Source organism: Octodon degus, unplaced genomic scaffold, assembly GCF_000260255.1.
Source record: "Octodon degus isolate 3935 unplaced genomic scaffold, OctDeg1.0 scaffold00002, whole genome shotgun sequence".
NCBI classification, from domain to species: Eukaryota; Metazoa; Chordata; class Mammalia; order Rodentia; family Octodontidae; genus Octodon; species Octodon degus.
The window spans coordinates 34,337,505-34,343,925 of NW_004524578.1; positions in this window are offsets into that span (position 1 = coordinate 34,337,505).

Below are 6,421 nucleotides of genomic sequence, written 5' to 3' on the forward strand. Positions count from 1 at the left end.
AAATAACTGTGACTACCTGTTGATGCAGACAAAGACTTTGTGTCTCTTTATTTTAGGTTATGTTACTTGTAAAATTCATATACTTCAGTTTTGTTTGTTATTCAGTCCAACACTTTTTCATTGTAATGTTTAATTCAAACACTATGATAATTGCTTCATTAGATTTAAATATCCCGCCTTACTATTATATGTGAAGACTATTCTATGTCCCTCCACACACACTACTTTCTCTATTGGTGTCATCTAGTTTAATTCTGTCTTCTTGAATTTCACCTTCCCTTCTGTTAGCTAGGCAGGCATATCTTCTTTGATTCTTCTTAGAGGTTGCCAGAAAATGGCATCTATTATAAAACCTTCTGACACTCAGTAAACATAACTAGTGGGTTCATGTTTGATTCAGTCAACCTAAAATAAATTGCCTCATGGAGCCCACTTCTCCCCAGATGGTCCTATGAAATAAAGGTTCAGCTCTTCCAGGACTTGACAGGAGAATTCCCTAAGCATAGGCACTGCCAAGTTCTGGCTCTAAAATATTAAGCAGCTCCTGTTGCCCTCAGAGGATCTCAATCTAGAACAGACAAGCCAGTGAATCACTTGATACCCAAATACAGATGGCCATCAGTGTAGGAACACAACCTGAGAGCAGGCTGATGACAGAGATAGTTTCAAACCCAGTCTTTGCCATAGACAAAGCCCAGCATTCTTTGCAAGGACTTCTGAAGCCCATAGAGACTATGAGAAGCAGAACCATGCTTTCATGATAGCTCCTAAAATACTGTTCTTCCTTGGAGAAATCACCTTCACACATGATATGGTAAATCTTTAAGTCATTCATTGGAGCATCAGGCATCCCGATATCCCCTTACCTACCTTTTACCCTCCTGGAAGCAGGCTTTGGGGTAAGGTATCAACCCATTAAGACCCCAGGATATTTAGGTATGCATCTCAGCAGTGATATATCCCAGGAATTCCTATAAATTATCTTCCTAGCACCTTATTAGTGACCACAGACAAAAATGAGAAGAAAAAACACCCCTGCCCAGGAAGTTAGCTATTTCTATTCCCTGATTTTGACTCTTAGCAAAGCTTCACTGTCTCATCTGGAAGCAGGAAGGTCAGCTTGAGGTTAAGCCCAAGTGAATGGTCCACCCTGGAATAAACACAGCACAACCCAAGGCTATGTGCAATGTTATTCTTTCACCTTCTTCCTGGAATCTCAGAAGTTGTATAAAATCTGGAACACAAAAATGGACAGAGTAGGCAACAGTACAAAATAATGTCAGTGGAGAAATGTTTACATGATGATCCAAAGAAACTAAACATACTTTTAACTATGGATGTTCCTATCTCTCCCCTCCCTGCTCCATAAGAACCCCTCCAAAATAAAAACATAGTTTTCCTAAGATAAAAGAAAGCTTTCTAAAAGATTTTATTGTTCTCAAACATTTTGTTTCTCCTTTTACTTATTTATTTTTTTGTACGCACAGAAAAAGAATCATGGGCTGGAACTGGATGAGATCTGAAATCAGAAAACCTAATGCTTTACAAAGTCTGTTTAGACCAATGATGGTGAAACTTTTAGAAACCAAGTACCCAAACTGCAGCTTGAAAACCCACTTATTTATTGCAAAGTGCCAACACTGCAATTAAAGTTGATACTGGGGTTTTAGTTTAGAGAAGAAAAAGAAAAAAAAAAAACCTCACACATTAATATCTTTTATCTTAATCAAAAAACACAATAACAGAGCTTTCAATGATACAAACAAGTTTTAATGAAAGGCAAAAGTTTGCATTTGGTGTGTTTTTGTACAATTAATGTGATTCTTGCTACTGTATGTATGCTGATAATTTTCTCAAGCCCTGGCTCAGGGGACCTGACTATGTGCAGACAGGGAGGGAAGGGCTCCACATGCCAGGCACAGCATTCGTGCCACAGGTTCACAATGACTGGTTTAGACAAGAGGATCCAAATCTATGGACAGAACTTATTTAGATGTTGTGTAAGATAGCTGTGCTAAAATAATGCTGTATAGCAACAACTCACTCCAAATTAGAATGGCATACTAGTGATGGCGAACGTATGCCTTGCATACCGTCGCACCATCACTGACTTGTAACAGTGCTTATTATCATGCAAGCAGATGTGCAAATTGCCTATGAGCTGGCCCAGCTGGACTCCCTAGGGTAGGTGTGCTTCCTGCTACAGCTTGGGGCTTATACCTACTCCACATATCTCTCATTCTACTTGGTCTAGCACGTACCTGGAGGGAAGAGAACAGGAGACGGCCCAAGCCATGCATAATGCATGCATACGTAAAGCTTCTGCTCACATCTCATCTTCTCATACTGCATTCAACGAAGTAAGTCACTCGGTCAAGCCGAAAATCAATTCATATAGGCGAATACGACTGCCCAAGAGAAAGGAAAGGGGGTGATTATTTCATGGCCACTAATCCAATCTACAGTAAACCAAATACAGTAAAACCTTGCATTGTCACCTCTTGTGCAAGTGTTCTGCAGACAAACATTTCTAATAAATTTTAGCTTGATAGATAAATAGCACATTGCAGTACAAGCACTCTGTGATGCCGGACATCACATGACCATAGCTACACAGAGGAAAGAGAACAGGAGACAACCCGAGCCGTGCATACTGGTTCTCCTCGCTTCCCAAATCTCTCCCCCATCTCCTTGTCTCCCTCCCTGCAGGAGAGTATGGAGATCATGATCAGCAAGAGGTCATTCTAGTCTTCAGAAGAGGGGGATAAAAGTGCAGAGGGATCCCTCACTTCAAATGAGATTAGGAAGATGCGCAAAATGTGGGAAACAGTGCAAAAGTTTTTGAACATCACCATCCAAATAAGCTGTAACAGCACAAGCAATGAATCTGTTTAACAACAATACAATGTCACATTTCTGGAAAATCCTGAAAAGGAGACAAAAGCAAGTATCACTGGGTAGCTTCCTTATTAAAGATGCATGAAAAGAAAATGATTTCATTAAGCCAATAGATAGCAGTGATCCCATTAGCGATAGTGAAAGTTGACCTGTACAATAACCCTCCTACTGTTGTCTCCCTCATACCAGCCAAAAAGGTTTTCAGAAGCAAGTTCAGATCAATTTGTTTATTTTTCTTCATGTTTCATCTTTCCTTCATTATTTTGCATTATATTATAGTATTTTACAGGAATATTTTCGAGTTGTGGAGCAAATCATCTGAGTTCCCACTACTTTGTGCAGGGAAATTCACTTCAAGTGCTTCAGATCACAAACATTCTTTTCTAGAATGAATTATTCGTGAAAACCACGGTTTTACTGTATACAGAACAGACCCAGGTGGCACGTCGTTAGCTGCGTGAGTGATGCAAGACATCGAAGCACCAATTTTTTCTCCATCCCCAAGTTCCCCATGAGCTGTCTGGCAGAGCCTGGGGCTTGAAAGAATGTGACATGATATGCAAGGCAACCTTAAATGTTCCAGATAAAGAAATAATTATCATCCAAGATGTACCCAACATGTAGCCACAAGTCAGAGGACTGTCCTGAATTTCTAAATCTGATAACAGCGAGTCATACTCCAGTGTCTAGTGCTAGTTACAGGGATTATAAAAATTACATAGTTTGCGGGTTGGTAAACTGCTTGCAGATCTAGAAGTACAAGCCAGGTAGCATGGCAAATAAGAACAGTGAGGATACAATTCTGACTACCAATCTTGAATTACTCATATCACTGTAAAAAAAAAAAAAAAAACTCAGAATCAACTACTCCCCATCCTACTACTCATCCATGATCTGATGTAGGTTACAGCAGATACTGATAAAAAATAAAAGAGAACATAATTAAACTAAATTCTGAATGCATCTATGATGAATAAAATATGCAAATAAAAGAATCAAGTAGGATCATATTTCTATTTTGTTGATAAATGAAGTCTCTAGGAACCAAAGTGTTAGAAAAAAACTAGAAGCTTCTGTAAGGCTATAACTTGAACACTAGAGACTCTAGAAGAGGCACTAAATGGTCTAAGGGAGTCAACCACCAGAGACACTTATCAGGCCCAAATACTGGCATTCTTCCACTTATGGTGTGATATTCCAATCACAAGTTGAAAAGGTAAGTCAAAACTGCACCTAAGATGCCTAACACACCAAATGTCCTGGATTAGTACTGCATGCAACTTAGTAACACTGTAGTCTCAGTGGTTTCCCTTCATGATCATGAGCTGACTAGTGCTGCAGTTCATTGTTACTGTCCACCACCAACACAGCAGGCCATAATGGAGTAAACCTGTAACCTAGCACTCTGGGAGGGTGAGGCAGGAAGATCAAAAGTTCTGCCCCACTCCAGGCAACTTAGCAAAACCCTGTCTCAAAGCAAAAAAAAAGAAAAAGCTGAGATGTAGACCTGTGTGAAGGTGCTAGGTTCAATCCCCAGTATGAGAGACAGACAGACAGACAGACAGACAGACAGACAGACACGGCACAGACACAGACACGGACACGGACACGGACACAGAGACAGACAGAAACAGAGAGATCATAACATATACTGTTACCTCAGGAAAATATCAAAATTAAAAGCATGGTTTCTACTGAATTTGTGTTACTTCCACACTGTAATAAAGTCAGAAAATCATAAACCAGAGACTATCCATAGAGAATTTCACAAGAATACAGGTCAGAAACAAAAAATAAAAAGTAACAGTCATAAAGAACACAGCCACTTGCCCTTTCCTCGTTGTCCAATCCTCAAGTTCTCGCTTTCCTTTTAATTGTGTTATACCTTTCTATTTGTATTTCTTCTTTTGAGTTCTTATACTAGGGAGACTATATGATATTTACACATGTAGGTCTGGTTTATTTCACTTATGAGTATATCTTCAAGTAGCATCCCCTTAAACATAAATGCTTCAAGTTTATCATTCTTTAAAGCTGTGTAATACTCCATTGTATAAAAATATCACATCATTTTCAACCATTCATGTGGTGGGCATCTTTGTTGTTTCTAAGATTTGTCTATCGTAAATTGTGCTGCTATAAAAATAGGTACACATATATGACTATGAATGATGTTTTAAGTTCCTCCAGGAAAATCCCCATTAGGGGGGTGGCTGGCTTGAATGGGATTTCCAGCCTTAGTTTTCTAAGAAGTCTCCACACTGATTTCCATAATGGTTGCACCAGTTTACATTCCCACCAGCAGTGCAGAACGATTCCCTTTTCCACACAGCCTTTTCAACCTTTGTTGTTGGTTGATTTCTTTATGGTAGCCATTCTTTCTGGGGTGAGATGGTATCTCAGTGTTGTTTTAATTTGCATTTCGCAGATGGCTAGTGATGTGGAGCATTTTTTCATATATTTATTCACTTCTTTAATTTCATCCTCTGAGAAGTGTGTATTCATCTCAGATGCCCATTTTTGCATTGGGTCTTTAAATTTAGGGGCCCTAGAAGCTGGAAAAAACCATACATTTATATGCACAAGATGGGTACGGCAATGATCCTGAGAAACATCAGCAGGTTTTTCAAACTAGCAGTTAATTGTAGGATTCTCACCCTGACTAACTATACATGCTGATACTTGTGAACCAAGCAACTGCACTGAAGATAGCAATGTGTAATAGAAGGGTCACACTTGGAATGCCTGTCATTCTAGTCTTCTAAATACATACTTCTTGTCATGACATACCAATTATTACCATACTGTCTCTCAAGTAAATGTTTGGGATTTTTAAAAAAAAAAAGTAATAAATGAAAAGAAGACGCAAGAAAAAAAATGTCACAGAACTGTCCTGCTACAATGCTGTATATGGTTAGATTCCTAAATTTTTGTGTAAAAAATATGTAATTGTTTACTCATATTTTTAAAATATTTTTCATTTTTTAATTTTTTTCTCCATATTGTAGGGACTTAATTTTTAACATATCAGTACTTGATGGAAAATACCTGTTCATGTTATGCCTAAAATATTTGATATTCAGACATATAGTGAGGTTAAGCCCAACTGCACATGTTGTAGGGTAATAATAAGCTTCTCTTCTGGAGGGTTAACAACCAAATTTGTGGACCAAAAATTAGAGAAATAGAAGGGCTGCAAGGTCAGCCAACTTTTGGCCCTAGCCTTTCAAGGTGAGTGAAGCCTCAGGACATAGGAGAACCTATACTGTAACATGATGTAACTCAATTGTGTCCCAAATTTTCTGATCAAGGAGATTATGGGGCCAAAGAGGAAAGTGATCAATGATGTAGAGTGTGCCTAAGGAGAGTCACATAGAGAGAAAACATTCTCTCAGGCTTTCAAAGAGAGCAAATTGATCAAGCAATGACTGTGACTCATCCACACGGCTGACACTGACAAAGGATCTGCAAACTGCAGTACAGGGTTACAGGATAAATCCTGAGGGTACTTTACTGAGCTTAC